The 19,771-nt window shown below is 38.3% G+C and overlaps 1 pseudogene across 1 annotated transcript in view; it reads left to right on the top strand.

The window, feature by feature from the left end:
- LOC149229841 (cycloartenol synthase-like) overlaps positions 1-19,771 on the top strand; it is a 377,687-nt pseudogene that overhangs the window by 206,727 nt on the left and 151,189 nt on the right. The window contains exon 7 of the transcript XR_016247969.1: positions 16,719-16,907. The product of XR_016247969.1 is annotated as a cycloartenol synthase-like (transcript). The remainder of the gene's footprint in view (positions 1-16,718; positions 16,908-19,771) is intronic.

The following is a 19,771-nucleotide window of genomic DNA, read 5'->3' as shown; positions in this document are numbered from 1 at the left end:
AATTCTAACTCGAAATACGATGGATGACCTCGTGGCTTGACTTCTTCACCATTCTCCAGATTTTTTGGCACCTCGACATGATACCTTCTTTCAACTTCCTTGTATAATTTGACCATACCACCTACTGCGGCAGGAATAGTGGCATATGATAAGTCCATCTGAATAGACCCACCTAAGTCGGTTGCAAACTTCCTAGATAAGATAATTCCCCATACATCTGGCACATCAATGATAGCTATGTCCATGGTGATGATTTTATATGGATAATAAGACAAGGAGACCTGCAAATATTTGACCACACCAAGGACCTCAACTTTTCTAGAATCCATTGAGAAAATGTTATGATATGGCCTAGAGATTTTTAAGTTTAACTGATCCATAACCTTTTTAGTCATAACATTTGTTGATGCAGCGGAATCAAGCATGCAATTATGAAGTATTCGATCATTAATGTCCAAAGTCAAGAGGAAAGGCTGGTGGTCTTCATTGGTCATGTAGCAGTTTAGATCTTTTAATTTAATTTCTTCGTCCTTAGGATTGTTATCAATATTACCTTGTTGGACCATTCCTAAAGCTTTGAAGAAATATGCCCGCTGAGATGGAATCTTTAGAAGCTCAAACACTAGGACAAACATTTTAATATTGTTAATCCAAGCGGCCCAATCCATTTTCAATCCTGACTTATACCTTTCAGAAGCAACCTACTTATTTTGACAATGCTCTTTTCCCTTCCTTTGATAAGTATAGCCCTAAATTTTAGCAATTTCCAGAATTTGCTCTTGAGATGGATTTTCACCATACATCTGCATGATAGGATCCTTTTCATCACTAAAATTATTGATGGTGAATGATGAAGGAATCATATCCGAACAACAAATTTCCATAGATGAATCCTGACCGACATGATTTTTTTGTTCATTTGCTGCTTCATCCAAGATTTTTTTAGCTAAGGCACAAGCACTTTATTCATGGAAACTTTCACAAGGTCTATAGAAAGGGATAGGTTCATCAACAACATTAGCATATTCAAGCGGAGTAGGAGGCCTTTGATCATTTGGAGGGTTCCTTCTTGGCCATGGATTATTGTTACCCTTGTTATTATTGTTATGTCTAGGCTGCAAATTTTGCATTCGGCTTCTTTCCATCTGTATTAGATGATTTTGCATATCATTTATTTGTCTGGCATGTTCAATATTCATCTCCCTAATTACTTGAGTCAATTTTTTAACTGATTCTGGTTCTTCTTCCTTAATTTCTTCTCTTAGATTTAGCAGGATCTCTTTCAAAACATGGGATCTCTGACTTACCTAAAGCTTTCCTATCTTTTTCCAACTCTTCAACTGTACTCTGGGCAGTGGCTAAAGTAACAGGCGTGACACGTCTAATCTCATATTGAGTATCACCATTGAAAGCTTCTAGATTTTGTTCTAATATTGTCTTGTTAGGAGGCCTATAGTCTTGAGTCATGTCCTTTAGAAGGACATTAAATCTTTGGTTAAATTATTCAATTGTTTCATTCTCCCTCTTCTTGATAGTATTAAGTTATTTAACCAAATACTTTCCTTCTATTTTATCCCCAAATTTATCTTTAAAAGCATCAGTGAGGGCTCTCAAAGAGTCAAAGCAATTATCCACTTTGTCATGAAACCATTCAAGTGCATTATCTTCCAATGACAAAACAAATAACTTCATCCTGACATTTTCATGATTATAGGCAATGACATGGGCATATCTTTGCATGAAAGTGTTGAATGTTTTTATGTGAGCTTCGACATTGATGGCATTGTTCCCTTGAAAAATCGGAAGTTTTTTCATGGTAGAGTCATCTGGAAGATCATGCGGATATCCCTGGATGTTGGTGAAGTTGCAAATCCTGTAATAATTAGCCATAAAGTCTTGATTGGGAGGATTAATGAAAAGCAAATGGAGATCAGGGAGGGCTTCCTGTCCGAGAAATAATAAATGTTCTCTAGAATGTAATTTGTTTAACCGAGCTCTTAGAACCTTTTCAGGATCGGGAGCGAGGTTAACCAAGCTACTAGGATTCCTTCTAGAGTAAGCTCTTGTGAATGGATGAATAAGTGGACTTGCCACCCAAGCAAGAAACCAACCTAAATGTACAGGTGCTAAATGTGCAGATAAACAAGATGAAAGGAATAGTGAGAGGAAAATGGATAAGCTAATGAAAAGATGAAAAATGATGAAAGAAAGATGCGAGACAATGTTGTGAAACTACTGGATAAGATGAATGGATTAGAGGATTATGAAGATTAAGAAGAATGTCATAACGCCAAGGTCCAACAAATTGGTCCCCGACAACAACACTAGAAAATGTTGTCACTCAGATTGTACAGGCACTGCGACAATGACTCGGGTCAAGGGCTATCACTCTGATACTCGACATCTCCGTTCTAGTTGTCTCCTAATAGTAGGCTATCGGGGGTAGTCCCTATGGAAATGTTAAGGTGAAGGACAAGTTGGTATCCAACAAGTTTGGGAGACACAATTGAGTGGCCTAGCTACTTGGTTAAATTTAGCAAGATCTTAAGGATTAGATTAGATTAAAATATGAGACCAATGGCTTATGGAGTCAAAATTCTTGCTTATTATTAAATTAAGACCAAGTAACTGGATGGAAAACTGTTTCTTAGATGCTTCACTAACCTATATGTAGTGCAAATCCTAATATCTAAGTGTGATGCAAGGATCTTGGTTAATTTTAATTTATATGCCTAATCTAAGTATGACCTTCCCTTAACTGTTTTGAGACCAGTCTTTAGAGTAGGCTGTGGGTGGAAGCCAACGAGAAGTAAGCAGAGGCTTGATTAACAATATCTCCCCTTGTGTTCCAACCATCCGTTCCTCCGGCATTGCAGAGACTGTAGCTCTGACAATTGAAAGGTCATCATGTTAAACACTAGAAAGGCATTGAATCCCTCAAGCTAGGTGAGAAGGGTGGCCCTAGAATTCTATCAACCAAGCTTATGCTTGGAGGTAAATTATTAATGCAACTAGGTCTAGAATGCTTATGGAAAGGATATGAGTGAGTTCTTAGTTTAATATTCGATTAATGTTTAAGTACTTAAAATTATGATTAATCTTCAATGACAAGGGTACTTATCAAATAAATAAAGAGACAATCATATTACCAAGAATGTGCCAATTATTAAGTGCCAATGTAACCAAATCACAAGATACTTAACCAACGATATCGCGGTAATTGCCAATGATGATCTTATGCTAATATTGAGATATGCTCACTTAGAATAGAAGTTGAGATGTAAATGCTTAAGATAGACAATAAAATTATCAAAACCTCTTAGAGTGTGAAAGAGAACAATATTATGATCTTAACCTAGAGAAATTATCCAATAATTTCTTAGCAATGCTTAACAATAATGCCAATTAGATTGCAAGATACTCAAGAATGAAATAGCTACCTCAATGCTTATGGAGCACAATTGGAACAAGATACTCAAATGCCAATTTATCACTTGCCAATAATTAGATATCAAGAAGCAATATGACTTAGAATTACAAGATACCGATATGCCCCAAAAAGAGTTAACCAAGACATTTTAAGATAAGAGTGCTTTAATTAGTGTTTATTAGATGTGAACTTGAAACTTATGAATCCAATGACAACAACAAGTGTGTTAGTGTACTTAATTTGCTACAAAACCGTGAAACAAGAGCAAGTGTAGAGAAAAGAGAGATCTTATATCTTTTAAGCAATTATTAAACTCTTATGACAACAACCAGTAAATCACTCTAGATCAAGAAATTAGCAAGCATGTGCAACCAATTATGACCAATGAAATGCTAGGAAACTTGCCAAGTGAAAATACAAGCTATTTATCGTCTTATGATGAATTGTTCAGAGATATATCAAATCTGGAACCACTTATTACAACAGTGAGAAAATCATGCAAATAGTGAGCAATCAATGTGAGGGTGTGTGCCAAATTGTGTCTAACAATTGCCAAATGCTAGAACAAGTTTGCCACATAAAATGATGAATTTTTAGCCTTCTCAAGATGTAGTATTCAGAAAATATCATATATGATCACAATTTTAAGCAGAGATATCAGTCACTACAATGTGAAGATCTATGGCAAAAAATTGATGCCCAAGATACTTGGATGTTAGGAAAATGTGCTAAATATCACACCAATCAACTTTATGCCTCTTAATGTGTTCTTTCCAAGTTATATCAGATATGATTTATTTGATTGTGCAGAGATATTGCAGCCAACAAACAAGTAGATCTATGGTTAATAAACAATGCCCAAGTTACCAAAACACTAGCAATTTTTTACAATGAATTTCTTAGTGTGTTTAGACTTCTTAGATGTGACTTTTAGGGCACTTAATCACAAATTTTATCATTGTTATAAATGATTTAGAGAAATGTAACAGATAGTGAGGAAAATTGAGGGTTTAGAGATCAAACACTAGGCCCAAGACCTTGAAGAATGCTTGCCCAAGTTGTCACAAATTTTAAGCCAATTTCACCTGCAAAACCCACCAATCTTTAGTCCAAAAATTTTAGAGATGGGCAAAAGGAAAACTAGGGACAAGGAAGGCTAACGCTAGGCCCAATAGGGCTAACATTGGGCTAGAAGAGGCCTAAAAGGCCTACCAGCTAGGGAAGAAGGCTGAAAAGGGTCAAAAAGAGGCCAAAAAGGTAGAGCGAAGGGAAGAAGAGGGAGGAAAAATCCCTAAAAGGGTTGTGGCTAGGTCTTAGAGACGTTAAGGCTCCACGACAAGCTCTCTAGGGCTATCGTCCTAGGGCTAAGAATGGAGGCCGAAGCCTCTAGGGCTTACGACCAAGCCCTATAAGGGCTTAAAATCCCATGGCTAAGGGAGAAGGCAGGTCGAGGCCCCTAAGGGGTTGCGGTCAGCCTTTAGAGGCTTGAAAGAGATGACACAGGGGGGAAAAGGGGCTAGATGACTAGACTGGAGGGGAAAACCAGGCCCGGGAAGCCTGAAAATTTGAAATCCTTGCTCCAAAAAAATATTTTCTTTAGATCTTCAATTTCACTGCAAAAGCTTCAATGGATAGCCCTAAAAAAAGTGTAGAGGCTAGATCTTACCCTCAAGGGCCTAGATCTAGCTCTAATCCATCTCTTCTCACTTGATCTCACCTACACAAATGAATTCACAAATACCCAAAACCCCCATATATACAAAATTTCAAAATAATTCAAAACCCCAAAAATTCCTAGCTACAAACAAAGGTTAGAAAATAAAATTATTTACAAAACCTATTTTACAAGTATATTTACAAAATATACATGTGTACAATGCTAGAGAAAAAATTGAGAAATTAATTTTTTTATAAACCCTTGATAATGGCTAAATGTATTTTCGAAATATAAATGCAAGTTATAGTCTTATCGAAGTTAGAAAAACCATAAAAAATATTTGAAGTCCAAACAAGGTCAGTATGTGCCCATAGTTTGTGAACTTGGAGCCCAAAGGCTGGGAAACCTGCAAACACTATATAATTCTTCAAGCATAAACCGTTAGAACAACAACGAATCAAATCATCTATGATAAGCCCAAAACTTATCAATAGAATGTTCCTATCATCTACAATGAAATAACGATTTAATTTAAAATTTAAGCACAATATTTGAATTTTTGCACCCAACACATACCACAAATCAGTAGAACATAGACACTATGAACTGCACCCCAAAGTCTTTATTATGATTATTCAAAAACGTTCGCAGTGGGACAGTAGCTTTACATTAGGTTTTTTGCAAAATTACATTAGCTAAACATCAAATGGCTTGAGAAACAAATGACTCTCAATTTATAGATAAATCTTCCAAGTAAAAAATAATGGCTAGTTGGCTTGATCCCCATCAAAACAATTCTGGCCATTGATAAATCTTTGAAGATCTTTTATTCTCTACTGTTGAAATAATTATTTTTGAGGAATTTTCGAATTTCTCGCTAAACCCCTTTTTAATTAGCTAAAAAATAATTATTTTGAGCTAATTTCCTAAAAAAATAACTTGACTTGACCACCAAGGACCAAGGGTCCAATTTTTCTTGAAATTTCAAATATTGCCTTGGTGGGGGACCTCCAAAAATTAATTCTTTTAAGACCCACGAATTTTTCCACTTGAAGAATTTAATTTCTCTGACTTTAATTTTTTACTCTAATTAACTAATTTTCTAGCTTGAGATTAATTTTATTTTTGCGAGAAAAATTAATTAATTGACACTTGAGGGAATTAATTATTTTTTTCCACCCTTTAATATTTTAGCCATGGTGTCTAAGTATGAGGACCATGCACTAAAATAATTTTTTACATAATTCAACCCTCAACGGGGGAATACCCATTCGTTATAGACCCTCAAAATAAATACCCAATTCTATGACACAATATGATCTAGTAGACCAAGTGATTTGTAATAAAATAATTTAACTAATTAGCTCAAATTATTCCCAAATCACTTTTACATAAGACTCAACTAAAACACTAGGATTCAACTAAGAGTTTGACAATAAATTCCACTCTAGCTTTGGGGTGAGGTTGGAGGGAAAAACTTTGCCAATCATCTGTGTTTAGAAACACAGATGAATTAATGAGACGAAAAACCTCCTAGGATGAAATTTTTTGTCAAAATAATAGGATCACCTAGGTTGTTACATACATACACGGTCTTACTAGTACCATTTACATTAAAAAATTGCATAATGAGTTTACAATGACTCAGAAACTGATGACCAAAATGGTATTTCATACATGGAAATGACTCAATTGACTTATAGACTCAATGACAAGCCCTAGAAGCACTCAATGGGTGCTTGACCTAAAAGTAAATCTCCCTTGAGCATGAAACCCATGCCTCAAGAATAACAATAATAAATTTATTTTTCTCTTTTTATTAAATCATGATTACATATGTCATTATGAAGCCCGAACCTAGTTACACATTTCAACAAGGAGAAGGGGAAATAGGCTGTGGTGACAGTGGGCCTTTGTCCCAAATTATTGTTGTGCCCTCTAGCTTTAGCCTATTAACTTTTGTAGAGTAAGGTTAGAGAGCAAAAGCCAGAGAATGAAAAAAAAAGCATCGTGAACGAGTGATGGAACTTCCTCTGCAAATATTCTCTTAAAGTTAATAGAATTGGCATTATATTAGTGTGTTTAATTTCCTATCCGTATGTGTGCTTGAATCCTATTGTAATGAAGCACATATTTGTACCTCTGAGGTAAATGCTTAGAGTTGTTAGTGGTGACATAAGAGAATGACTCTACATCAGAGGTGACTGGGTACCAAATGAAGGATTTTCGTATCTCGTGAGATGAAACTGGTTCGTTCGAAATGGTAATGATGTAGAGTTGAAATAAGTGTGAGAATTTGCTTCAAATCCAGAAGAACTAAGGCATAATAGAATACTTTGCAACTGATGGCAATGTAGTTTCCTATGAGGCAAAGGGAAAAGGATGAAATAGTTGTTATGTCATGGAGACTTTTTCCGTTGCTTAAACTGATGACTTCAAGATCACTCCTGTGGTTATATTCAATTGAATTGTCAAACTTTGTGCAAGAAAGGTGGACGTACATGAGGCGAACCCAAGGAAGTCAGTGTATTCCTAGCTAGCCATCATATTCATTGGTAAGCTTTGTATAATTTAAGCAGATGCATATGCGCAGGACCAGGCAAGACCTACATGTTTAAATCCCTCATGTGGGATCTTGTTACGAAGGTTGAATTCGCGTTTGAGATTGTCTTTGTGCTTTTATTGAAATTGTATTTGTTGTTTCATATGTTCAAGGCTGATCGCCAACCTCAAGTCAGGAGCCAGAACCCAATCTCCTTGGAGTGGACCCCACGACAATCATACACGATTTGTGTCTGACCCTTTAATCAAACGATTTTGATCTTGGAAAAGGGGATTTTCCGCATGTCTCAAAGATATTTACACAGGTAATATAAAGGAACAAATGAGGATGACCGGGTTTAATTGGGAGCTACGCCAAAGACAAGAGGGAGGTCTTTGATTTTATAACAAGTAAGCTTATCACCGCATGAAGATTTTAAGAGAAAAAATGGGGTAACTCAAGGAGCAAAGTTGAGGTCCTGGGAAACATAGTAGGCCACCAGAGGGGCCTGCTATCAACCATACATTGAATGATCACATATTTGAAAATATATATATATATATATATATATCTTGTATATATGTGAACTTTGGTTTTGTCTGAATATTATTTTGTTATGTTTAAAGGGTGTTCATTATTTTCATGCACACAGTATCCCTTCTACATGTGAAATAGACTAAAGCTTACATCAAAATCAATGTTATTTTAGTTTGTGTTCTGTGTTATATTCATATTGATCTAGAAGTTAGATTTCAATGACGTGCACATTAGAATAACATGGATAAATAGCTTGTAGAAATGTGTTGTCATTGATGGAAAAGGTGATAAGGATGAAGGAAAAAGTAGAATTGATTGCAAGAAGTATGAAGATCCACTCAAGGTATATAAAAGGAAAATATGGAGAAGGTGTATAGATTTTGGATCCATTTCTTGTATAGTAGATCATATCAAATGCAGTTGGCACCAACTTAGTTGTATAGATCTTTGAAAGAGCTTTCCAGTGGTATATGGAAGTTCGAAGAAGGCCTCCTAGATCGCAAGTTATTCCCAGTCAAAGTACAGTACCCCCAAAAGTAAAATTGGAGAGCTAAAGTTGGAACAATGGCTAGTTGTTGACAGAGTTGGCAGTCAGGCATAGTATAACAGAGCTTATGGTGAAACGGTTAAACACAGACTTGGGTGAATGTGGCCTGACAACAGAGCGGTGGAAGCAACGTTTATTGGTCAACGACGAAGCTCGTATAATACATAATCCCAACGGGAGTACCCTAGAAGGATTCAAAGTTGAGCACGAAGGGAACAACAGGGATGACCTAAGCCCGAACGGAGGTGGAAAGTCCACACAACGGCGACAAAGGACTTTATTGACAGAGTTTAGCTGCAAGTGGTCCCCAGAGCCCTATCAGACTGAGAGGCCTTCCCTGGAAGTGCTAAGGCATTCACACAGGAGAGGCGGTCGAGATGACATAAGGTCGGGCAGACGTGGCAGAGCGGAAGCATAGAACCAATGATCGGGGCATCAAGAACATGTGGCAGTTGCAGTAAAGAAAATGGCTCAAAACCCTTAAATTTTTTAATAAAGGAAATCAATGCAAAACCAAGGCTCGTGGACCCCTTTCTCTCTCCTCACTAGCAGAAACATGGCAGTAATTTACCAACATTAGTGACTTCAACATGATGTCACCATAGATTGGTTTCCCGGAAGGTTTTAGGAGGTGCACAGGCTATGGTTTCTGGGTTGACTAGACGTCGGGAAGATGTGGCAGTTGTCAAATACAACGCACCCCAACAGGCATACGATTGATCCAAGAGCATGGTGATGGTACCCATTGAAACATCTCATCTTGGTCCCTAGACCCCAGAATATGTGAGCGCAACAGAGGAGCTTCAGGTTGACAAAGCATTGAGCAATGGTGGCAACAGACGGTAGAGCCGACGACCAATGAGAATAAGGCACAGTGCGGACCCACTAGACACATAATCGCAGAAGGGGGTTAAATCTTAAAGGACTAGGACATGGTTATATGTAGAAGTGAAGACCAAGGGCACAAAATATTATAAAAGAGTTCTAAGCCCTCTAGGCTATAATGCAATGGGCTCGACAGATTTATATTTGGCAGAATTAAAGCGTTGTGGTGTTAAAGTGCTTTGGTAACATGAATGAATGAGTCGACAACTTTGTGTTTTATTAAAAGCCTTTGGGCCTATATTTAAGTGCTTTGGGGCCTATCTTTGAAGGCCAACGCATGAATGAGTCAACAACTAAATAAAGCACTTAGGCCTATGATTTAATGAACGGGTCGGCAACATGAAAATTGGCGTTTATGTCAAATATAAGAGCACATCACTAAAAGTTAACATAAAGAAGCATGAACAAGTTGGCAGCACAGTACAATGGCATGGACATAATTGGTGGCGGACTTGGCATAATAGATAAATTTGGTTATGCAACAGATTTAGAAAACATTCTGCTAAATCCTGTAACTTACTAGAATGGGGGAAAACAACAATTTAACTCAAAATTTCTTGCAGAGACGAGTAAGCAGTGATTGATGACTTGAATATCACATTCAAAAGACTTAATTGGAAAAGGACAAATGAAAAAATAAAACATTCATACCAGCATCAAAGTGCAAGATAGCTAAAGTTTAAAGAACCAAAAATATCAGTCCAAAATCTATATAAACATAATTGAATTTATAAGAGGTGTGCAATTGTGTTGGTTTCGTTGGTGTGAGAGGTTGTTGGTGCAACAAGATGCATAATGTTAGTATGCATCAGGGGTGAATCAGAGATCAATTTTGGTGTTTGAAAGGTATTTGAGAAGGCAAAGAAAGAATTGGTGAATGGTGTTTTAATGTATTTTGTAAAGATGTTTTTATGGTGAAATTAGTAACTGCTGAGAATTGCTGGTGCGTTTGGTGAATTGTTTAGTTATCATAGATTGTTGGTGTTTTAATGGTGGTTTTGGTGAGTAGTTGAGGTGAGAAAGTTGTTTGTTTGTGAAATTAAGTGGCAAATTAATCTGTGTGAAAATGGATGAAAGATGGATCGGCAAGGCTAGCAAGTGGTAACTTGCATTCTAGGGGAAATAGTCACTTTCAACAGTAGCTGATAAATGAGCAGGGGCAATAATCCCTTTTAGTAGTGGTTGATAAGCGAGTAGGGGCAATAGTCCCTTTGAGTAGTGGATGGTAAACAAGCAGGGGAAATATGTGAAAATTCCTAGATCTAACAATCTTAGGAATCCTACTGCAACCAACTGAAACTACTTCACCTAGATTGTAAATTGCATTACAAGCTTATTTCAGATTTCTTCTTGAAACATTGAAGTAAATTACTGAAGCAGCCTACAACAAATTAAATATGATTCTTAAACATAGAAACTAAGGAAGGAAAATAGAAACACATAGGACACAATATTTTTGGACAATAGTCCCCAAAAAAACCCAATGCGGGAAAACCGGTGCAACAACTCTGAGGGTTTATTATTATTAAGTAGTAGCAAATTCTGAATACATCACTGAATATCTCACAGGGTTATTCAATTATAGAGAGAAATACTGGCAGAATCTTTGTGAGTTTACCTCACACAATCACTGAGAAAAAGTCCTAGTTGTTCTGACTGCTGGATGAGGTGCCCCTGGCAGGCTCTGCGCTATCACTGCGTTGCTTCTACGCTATCCCAACGCCAACCCTCTTAGGCACAACGTCACCCAACTGGGGAATCGATCAGTAGCCCAGAGTCACTGCTCTCAACCTCCCAGTCTCACACCCTGGTTTTCGGCTGCTAAAACTGACCCTTTGCTTTGACTTTTGACTTTCTCTCTCTTCCTTTGCGCTGCTTCTGCATGGCCCTTCTGGCCTTATGTCAGCCTCTACGTCAAGGCTACTGGATCACTCTACCTCTCTCTGCTAATGATTCTCCGGCTGAGAATCTCTCTCTCCGGAAGCTGCTATCCTTGCCCCTCTGCTGCAAGAAATCTCCTCAATTGATTTTCCTCCTTAGAACTTCTCACTTCCGAAAATCGATTTCCTTAATCTCTCTATGTATTTTCCAAATGACCCTTAAGCCCCTTCTTATATCTTCCTATTGGACAACCAATGACCTAGATTAAATCATAATCAAAGGCTCAAATTGTTTTGGCTTGATCCGTGTCTTTTTCTAGAAGTTTCACCCCTGATCAGATTAATACCCATTAATATTTTAATTTTCCTAAGTTTAGACTTAGGAACCCCATTAAAAATATTAACTATTTTAATAAAACCACTTCTGGGTGGAATTTCCCAAAACACTTTCTGGGTTCTTTGGAATACATGTACCCAAGCCTCCTTGCAAAATTTGAGGCTTAGATCACATCCGATGCTACCCCAAATCAACACTTCCTCTTAGCAAGGAATGTGCTCTAATAGTACACTGCTACTGCATACTGCTCTGACTCTTAAGCATTGTCCTCTGCACTACTGATGTATGACATGTTGTCCACCAACTACTGTGTTGTTGCTGCTACTGTACTGCTGCCTTTGTCACTGCCACTGTCAATGCTACATTTGTACTGCAACTCCCTCTCAAACGTTGCATCTGCTATGTTGCTAGCACTGCCACTACTAACACTGCAACTCAATCGCTGAGAGAAGCAACTGAAAACACCCAAAAACTGGACAATTATCTAGTGGATATACCTCAGTGCTGAAATCCCGATTGCTGCTAGTCCCACGCTTTCTTCTGAAGCCACTACGCTGCTGAAGCTATACACTGTGCCTCCTCGCACTGTTGCCTCTCTGCTCTATGCAACTCACATTTTGGAGCTACTAACTACTGCAGCTGTCGAATCAACACTCCATGGCATCAACTGAAAACTCCTCCATCCCGCTATTACTGATCATGAGCTCCCGTAGCAAGGTGATGATCCAAGAGGTGGGCTCCTCAAGGATCCTGCCCATCTGTAGCTCTATCGAACTACAGTTCTATGTCAGCCCACCTCCCTCTTGGAGGTATCTTGGTTGTCATGGCGAACTCTTGTTCGATCTTTGCGGCTGCAACCTTAGGATCATGCTTCTCATCCTTGTCCTTTTTCTTTAAAGGACACTGGGATGCATAGTGGCCCATCTCGCCACATCTAAAGCACTTCACCTTGGAGACGTCCTTCTTTTGTCTCTATTTCCCCTGTTGTCCCTTTGATGTAAGGGTTGCGTTATCCTCCTCCTCTACTTTGGGCTTTGACGCACTACTGTTGTTGCTCCCGTCAAGTTTGACCTTGAGTAGGTCTCTCTTCATCTCTTCTTGTTTCAGAGCTACTCACATCTCATCCCAATTTGGCAATGCTTCTCTACCCAGGATACTTTGGACAAAGACTTGCCATTCATCCGAGACGGAATTTAGAGCCAGTCTCACTAACTCTGAATCCTGAGGTGTGTGCCCCACAGCCGACAACTCATCACAGGTCTCCTTCAGTTTCGTGAGGAATGGATCCACACGTTCTCCCTTCTGCATCTGAGCAGACCTCAACTTCTGTTCTAAGTACATCTTCCGCTGCTCGGAAGATCCCTGATACAATGTGGCCAAGGCATCCCACATCTCCTTAGCAGTCCCTTTTCTAGCAACGTGGCACACCACGTGATCCTTGACTCCATCCAGGATCATCCTTTTGGCCTTTCACATCTCAACCTTGTTCTTCTTTAGCAAATCTGCATCCGCAAGTTCAACTACCACATTATCAACATATGTCTTGAGGGCATGCTCATCTAGAAGGAAAGACATTCTAGCCTTCCAGATGGCATAGTTGGAAGCCCCGTCCAACTTGTCCTAATCCCTCAAGCCACTGGTTGCCATATCCTCCGAAAAAATGTCGAACAACTCCCTCTTTCTCCCTACTACGTAGCTCTGAGGCTGCCTTACGCACTCCCTGATGGAGCTAGTAAGTTGTTGCTCCTTTGTTGCTCAACAAATGCGAAATATTGATTTCCTCGGCAAGAAATCAATGAGGAAGTATTCCCTCACTATGCGATCTGCTTCTTCCTTCTGACGACTTTTCTACCCAGCACTCAGCTCGCAGAAAACTCCGTCCCTCTAGCTCTGCGTGGCTCTATGTAGCTCCCTCTACCTTGGCAAGTTTTTGATCTCGCTGTCTTACCTCTCTGTCGGCTCACTTAGAGAGAGACACCCACAAAAATATAGCCCTCCTGGCTGGAACCACGCAATCCCTTAGGGGATTCGAACTGTTGCTTGTTGTAGCAAGTTGGCCCTTGTTTCAATGCTAGATCTGCTCTTTCTTGTTTCACATCAACTTGGCTCTAATACCATGTGAAAATTCCTAGATCTAACAATCTCAGGAATCCTACTGCAACCAACAGAATATACTTCACCTAGATTATAAATTACATTACAAGCTTATTTCAGATTTCTTCTTGAAACATTGAAGTAAATTATTGAAGCAACCTACACCAAATTAAATATGATTCTGAAACATAGAAATTGAGCAAGGAAAATAGAAACACATAGGACACAATTATTTTTAGACAATAGTCTAAAACCCAATGCGGGAAAACTAGTGCAGTAGCTCTGAGGGTTTATTATTATTAAGCAATAGAAAATTCTGAATACCTCACAGGGTTATTCAGTTACAGAGAAAAATACTGGCAGAAGCTTTGTGAGTTTACCTCACACAATCATTGAGAAAAAGTCTCGGCTGTTCCGACTGCTGGATGAGGTGACCCTGGCAAGCTCTGTGCTATCACTGTGCTTCCTCTACGTTGTCCCAACATCAACCCTCTCAGGCATAACGTCACCCAACTGGGGAATCGATCCGTAGCTCAGAGTCATTGCTCTCAGCCTCCCGGTCTCACAACCCGGCTTCCAACTGCTAAAACTGACCCTCTGCTCTGACTTTCGACTTTCTCTCTCTCCCTCTACGCTGCTTTTGCGTGGTCCTTCTGGCCCTCCGTTAGCCTCTGCGTCAAGGCCACTAGATCACTCTCTGCCTCTCTCTGCTGATGATTCTCTGGTTGAGAATATCTCTCTCTCTGGAATTTGTTATCCCTGCCCTCTGCTGTAAGAAATCTCCTCCATCGATTTTCCTCTTGAGAACTTCTCAGTTCAGAAAATCGATTTCCTCAATCTCTCTGTGTATTTTCCAAATGACCCTCAAGCCCCTTCTTATATCTTCCTATTGGACAACCAACGGCCTAGATTAAATCATAATCAAAGACTCAGATCGTTTTGGCTTGATCCATGTCTTTTTCTAGAAGTTTCACCCTTGATCAAATTAATACCCATTAATATTTTAATTTTCCTAAGTTTAGACTTAGGAACCCCATTAAAAATATTAATTATTTTAATAAAATCACTTATGGGTGGAATTTTCCAAAACGCTTTCTGGGCTCTTTGGAATACATGTGCCCAAGCCTCCCTGCAAAATTTCAGCCTTAGATCACATCCGATGCTACCCCAAATCAACACAATAGTCCCTTTCAGTAGTGGTCGATAAACCAGCAGGGGCAATAATCTCTTTCAACAGTGGCTGATAATTGAGCAGGGAAAACAATCCCTTTTAGTGAAAGCTAATAAACGAGCAAGGATAGAAGTTCCTTTCAGTAGCAGCGGATAAACCTACAAGTGGAAGCTTGTGGGGCAGTTATTTAATAGCAAGTTGAAGCTTGTATTTGCCAAACGAAGAAAAAGAAGATTGACATCTTATATATGTGTTGCAAATGTGGATGAAAATGATTATGATGTTATTATTTACATGATTGAGTTATGATGTTGAGTACATGAATGGTTGCTAAAGTGATTGAAAAGTGTGATTCATCAAGAGTTGTATAATTTGGTCACACTACTGATTCACCCTCCCTCTCAGTGGTGTCCTAGTTTCCATTATTTCTAACATAGCTAATCAAATAGTGATTAGAAAAATCTTAATAGTCATAAAGGATTATCGCCACTTTCATCTTCCTCCATTTTTACATTGATATATTGTTAGATATGAACAAACAAGATGCAAAATGCTTTGTAATTACCAGGACTGTAATATTTATACCATACTTTTTAGGGTAAAAGGTTTCAATCAATTCTTTGGTTAAGAGATAGATAAGCGAGTTGTAAAACTTCTTGTTATTCGTATAATTATTGTATCAATGTATAATATTATTCAATCAATCAATTTTTGGAGTTGAATTATTGTCTAAGTTATCAAACCAATGTGTATGAGTGTTTGGATTCATTTTTGATATTGTTTAGAATAATTGTTTGCCATAATTTAGTGGCTATGTATGCAATTTTAATTCATTGCAATTGTCATGGTTGTGCTACTAGGTGCATGATTAGATTAGGGAATTATTGGATTAATTTAATGTTGATTGATTTCGATTTTCTTGCTAGGTTCCTTCCATTAAATCTCTACTACCTTCAATTTTAACAAGTTCTGAATGGTTAGTGGTTATTTTAGATAATTATCTATTTTCTTTCTCCATTTCTTGATCCATTTCAACTTGTCCGGATACTACCCTTCATGTGGAATATGAGCATGTCTATATGCTTTTTATTAAATATGTTTGAAAATGGCACATTGCTTGTCCCTACGAGGAAAGCATACATATTTAGGCTAACATCATGAAATAAGGATATTGTAATTTTACTCCTTAACAACCGTTTATGCTCTCTTTGACTTTCTTCCAAGAATCTAGAACTGGTTTGATAAGTCTTGTATAATTGGTGTGGTCACATGAATTTTTAAACGAGCTATTATGTCCAAATGTTTTTCATTATTTCTAATTGTTTTCAATTTTTCCATTATATCCGTGGATGCCATAGTTAATATGTTGCTCTTTTATGTATCTTGCAAACCAATTACGTTGCTCTTTTATGTATTTCACAAACCAAATTGTACGAATTATTCATGGTGAAGTCGTCGTCACATGGTATTTACTTTGTATGTTTTAGCTGAGAGATGTCTTTTCTTGGTTTTGCGTTTGGCATTCATTCTTCATGTTTCTTCTATTCATTCCATTGCTAGCGATCATAAATGTTCAGTCTTGGAGAGCATGTGCTCGTTTGTTTTTCTGACTTCAACTTTGTTATAATTTATTTGCAGGAAGATGCTTCCTCTCCACAGCCTTTAATACAAGACATTATGTGGACAACTCTTCATAAAGTGGTAGAGCCTATACTTGGGCATTGGCCAGGCTCAATGTTGCGGGAGAGAGCACTTTAGACGGTGATGAAGCATGCACACTATGACGATGAAAACACTCGCTACATTGGCATGAACCCTGATAGCAAAGTACGTATAAGGCATGCTGTCTACCTTCATTTTTCTTCTTTCTGTGGAAATAGACACATAAATTAATCTGAACTTGCCACTTGGTTTTTCATTATTTAAAAAAGAGAAACAATTAACAGCTTCGTGTTATGGATACGCTTCAATGTAGCATTTTTGTATAGGAGCAAGGAATTTGTCCAAAGAAAGGAAAAGGTGTCTTTCTTATGGTTGTAAGAAACAAAAAAAAAATGATTATTGGTAGGGTTAAGTTCAAAAATATGTTTGGTAGTGATGAGGTGTTTAAATGCTATTCCAAGAGCAATGTATTTTCCGTATAAAATTTCATATAGTTATTAAGATTGGTTTTCTTTGTGAGTGAAGGAGCCTGAATTGCAGAAGGTTCTACAAGGCATCTTAGTATATGCCTATATTAGATGTTCATGATGTAAGTTAATCAACAAATCATCTTCATTGATCAAATTCGTGTTAATTTTTGAAAGCTCGAGGATAAATTCCCTCTGTTGGACAATCTTCCTCATCAAGAAAGACTCTTCCTAGCCCCTGGAAGAATTCAATTTGGTTAAGGAAAAATATATTTTAATATGGAAGCCCACATGTGCATAAAAATGATAGGTCGGCCCAAAAGGAAATTGGACACCCATGGATGGCTATAAATACAAGTCAAGTGATCCTCATTTGGACATCATCATCATTATCATTTTTCTTTCTTTGGTTTGGCTCGCACAAGCATCATCATCATTATCATTTTTCTTTCTTTGGTTTGGCTTGCACAGGTTTGAAGTGGTTCATGGAGATTGGTTTGTACAGGTCCAAAATTGCAGGGTCCGAAGCTTGCACATGTAATCTAGGGTTTTGATTTGCAGTCGCAGGGTTGTCACAAAGAATTTTTGGTTGCAACCGTAGGCACAGAAGCTTATCCGTGTAGTTGGAGGGTTTCAACCACACACACGTACACTCTATTTGTGCAGCTGGAAACTAGGTTTTATTTCATCAGTTGATAACAAAATTCGACAGTTAATCATTGATCTAAGTGGCTCCAGCAATGCTCAGAATCCAGAAATAGCTCAAAAATCAAAGTTCTCAAATTTCACCCAAATTAGGACCAGATCGTAGTGCTCATCATCCTGATTCCAACAGCGTGAACGACACTCAAATCTGAGTTCGTATGCTCAAGATATTCACGGTCAAAGTTTTGGTCAAACTAGGCCAAGTGGCAGTCACTAATGAGGCAACAATTTGGCAAAGTACCGGTGCACGGAATTCGGCTGCCGGAACAGGCAAATTTGTCGCCTCTTTAATTTCGCCAGCAACCCTTAAAAAACTGGTCGAATTTTTTGAACAGTTGTTTCATAAAAAATAAAAAATAAAAATATTAAATGGGGTGGCAAAAAAGATGGCAAGAAAGAAACGGGAGAAAGAAATAGCAGAGGACGATGCTCCATCTACCCCCTCGAGTGAACAAGCTTCTTCTTCTTCATCTTCTCATCATTCATATGAGGAGATCAATTAGAACCTTCAAGCAGAGAATGTTGAATTGATGATATTTCTATGGGAAGAAAAAGAGGAGAAGCAGAGATTGCAGCTTCAGTTACGAGCCACGAAATAGGCCTTGAAAAAGTTGAAGCATAGCAAAGGCTTAGCAAAGCCATCATCACCTGTTTCAAAATTGATAGTTGAGGTAAACAGTGTTGATCATTCTTCAATTTTATTTTCACGTGATGTTAATTTTGTTGGAAATATGGAGATACCCATTTTAGGAACTAGCATGAGACTTCTTACCAAGATGGGGTATAAAGGAGGAGGACTAGTGGTAATGGCCAAGGAATGACTCAGCCATTGGAGGTTGTACAAAGACCTCGATTTGCGGGTTTGGGATACACTAAAGGAGAGTGCTCGAAGGTATCGAAAGCTTCCAAGACATTGTCAAAACCATCGAGGAAAGACGATGATTGTAACACATCACAATCCTCTCATGACAGTGCACATTGCAGATAAAGAGCGAAGACAAGCTCTCATCGCCAGGGTTGCACCAACAACAACCAAGAGAGGTATAAACAGTCTCAGTACTCTAAAGTTCATTTTGGTTACAAGCATATTGTTAATGATGAGCAAAAATCATAGCGTAGAAAACCATGTAGTTTTTGTAGTTTGCATAACCATGTGGTTGTTGAGTGCTGGAAGAGAATGGCCGCAAGAAAAATGATGAGGCGTGAAAGACCTTCTCCACATGAGGGAAGGAAGAAGGTTAAACAAGTCTAGAGGAAGAAGACCTTTTCCAATCATTGCAACAGAGGTGGACATTAAAGAGCCGCATGTTGGAGGCTCCATCTAGAGCAACATCTCAAGGACAAAGCACCATAAAGAAACCAGTTGGCCAAGATGTTCAACAAGTGAATCCGCCATATTCATGGTGGTCAACTTTGTTGAGTAAGAGATGGTTTTACTAAAAAGAGTAGCTTGTCATGGCCGCATTTTGTAAATCATGTGTTGCAAATAATTGTAAAAGTGATGATATGTTTTCCATCGCTTGTTAAAACAACGATGATGTTTTTGGCCTTTTTTTTGATAGCTGGGGTATTGGTTTCTATTATGATGTAAACTTGACCAAAGAGTGTGCCTTATAAACTCTTGGAAAGTATGGGGATGCTTAGTTCATGATTGGTCATGCAATTGAGCATGTGGTTTGCAAAGAGTGTACTACAGGCTTGCAGAGGATGCAGGTGTCGGTTCATCACTTATGGCTTCGAAGAACAAGGGTGAAGGAGAAGGAAGTGTGGCTTGTCAGGACACTTGTTGTGTAGACAATGTAACACAACAGTTACAGATTATGTTCATACTTTTGGAAGACCAAAAGCTCCTCAGTG

The sequence above is a fragment of the Pinus tabuliformis genome, chromosome J (genome assembly GCF_031772625.1).
Source record: "Pinus tabuliformis cultivar Carrire ecotype Pingquan chromosome J, CPIR1, whole genome shotgun sequence".
Taxonomy (NCBI): domain Eukaryota; kingdom Viridiplantae; phylum Streptophyta; class Pinopsida; order Pinales; family Pinaceae; genus Pinus; species Pinus tabuliformis.
This window is presented reverse-complemented; position numbering and strand designations above follow the sequence as displayed.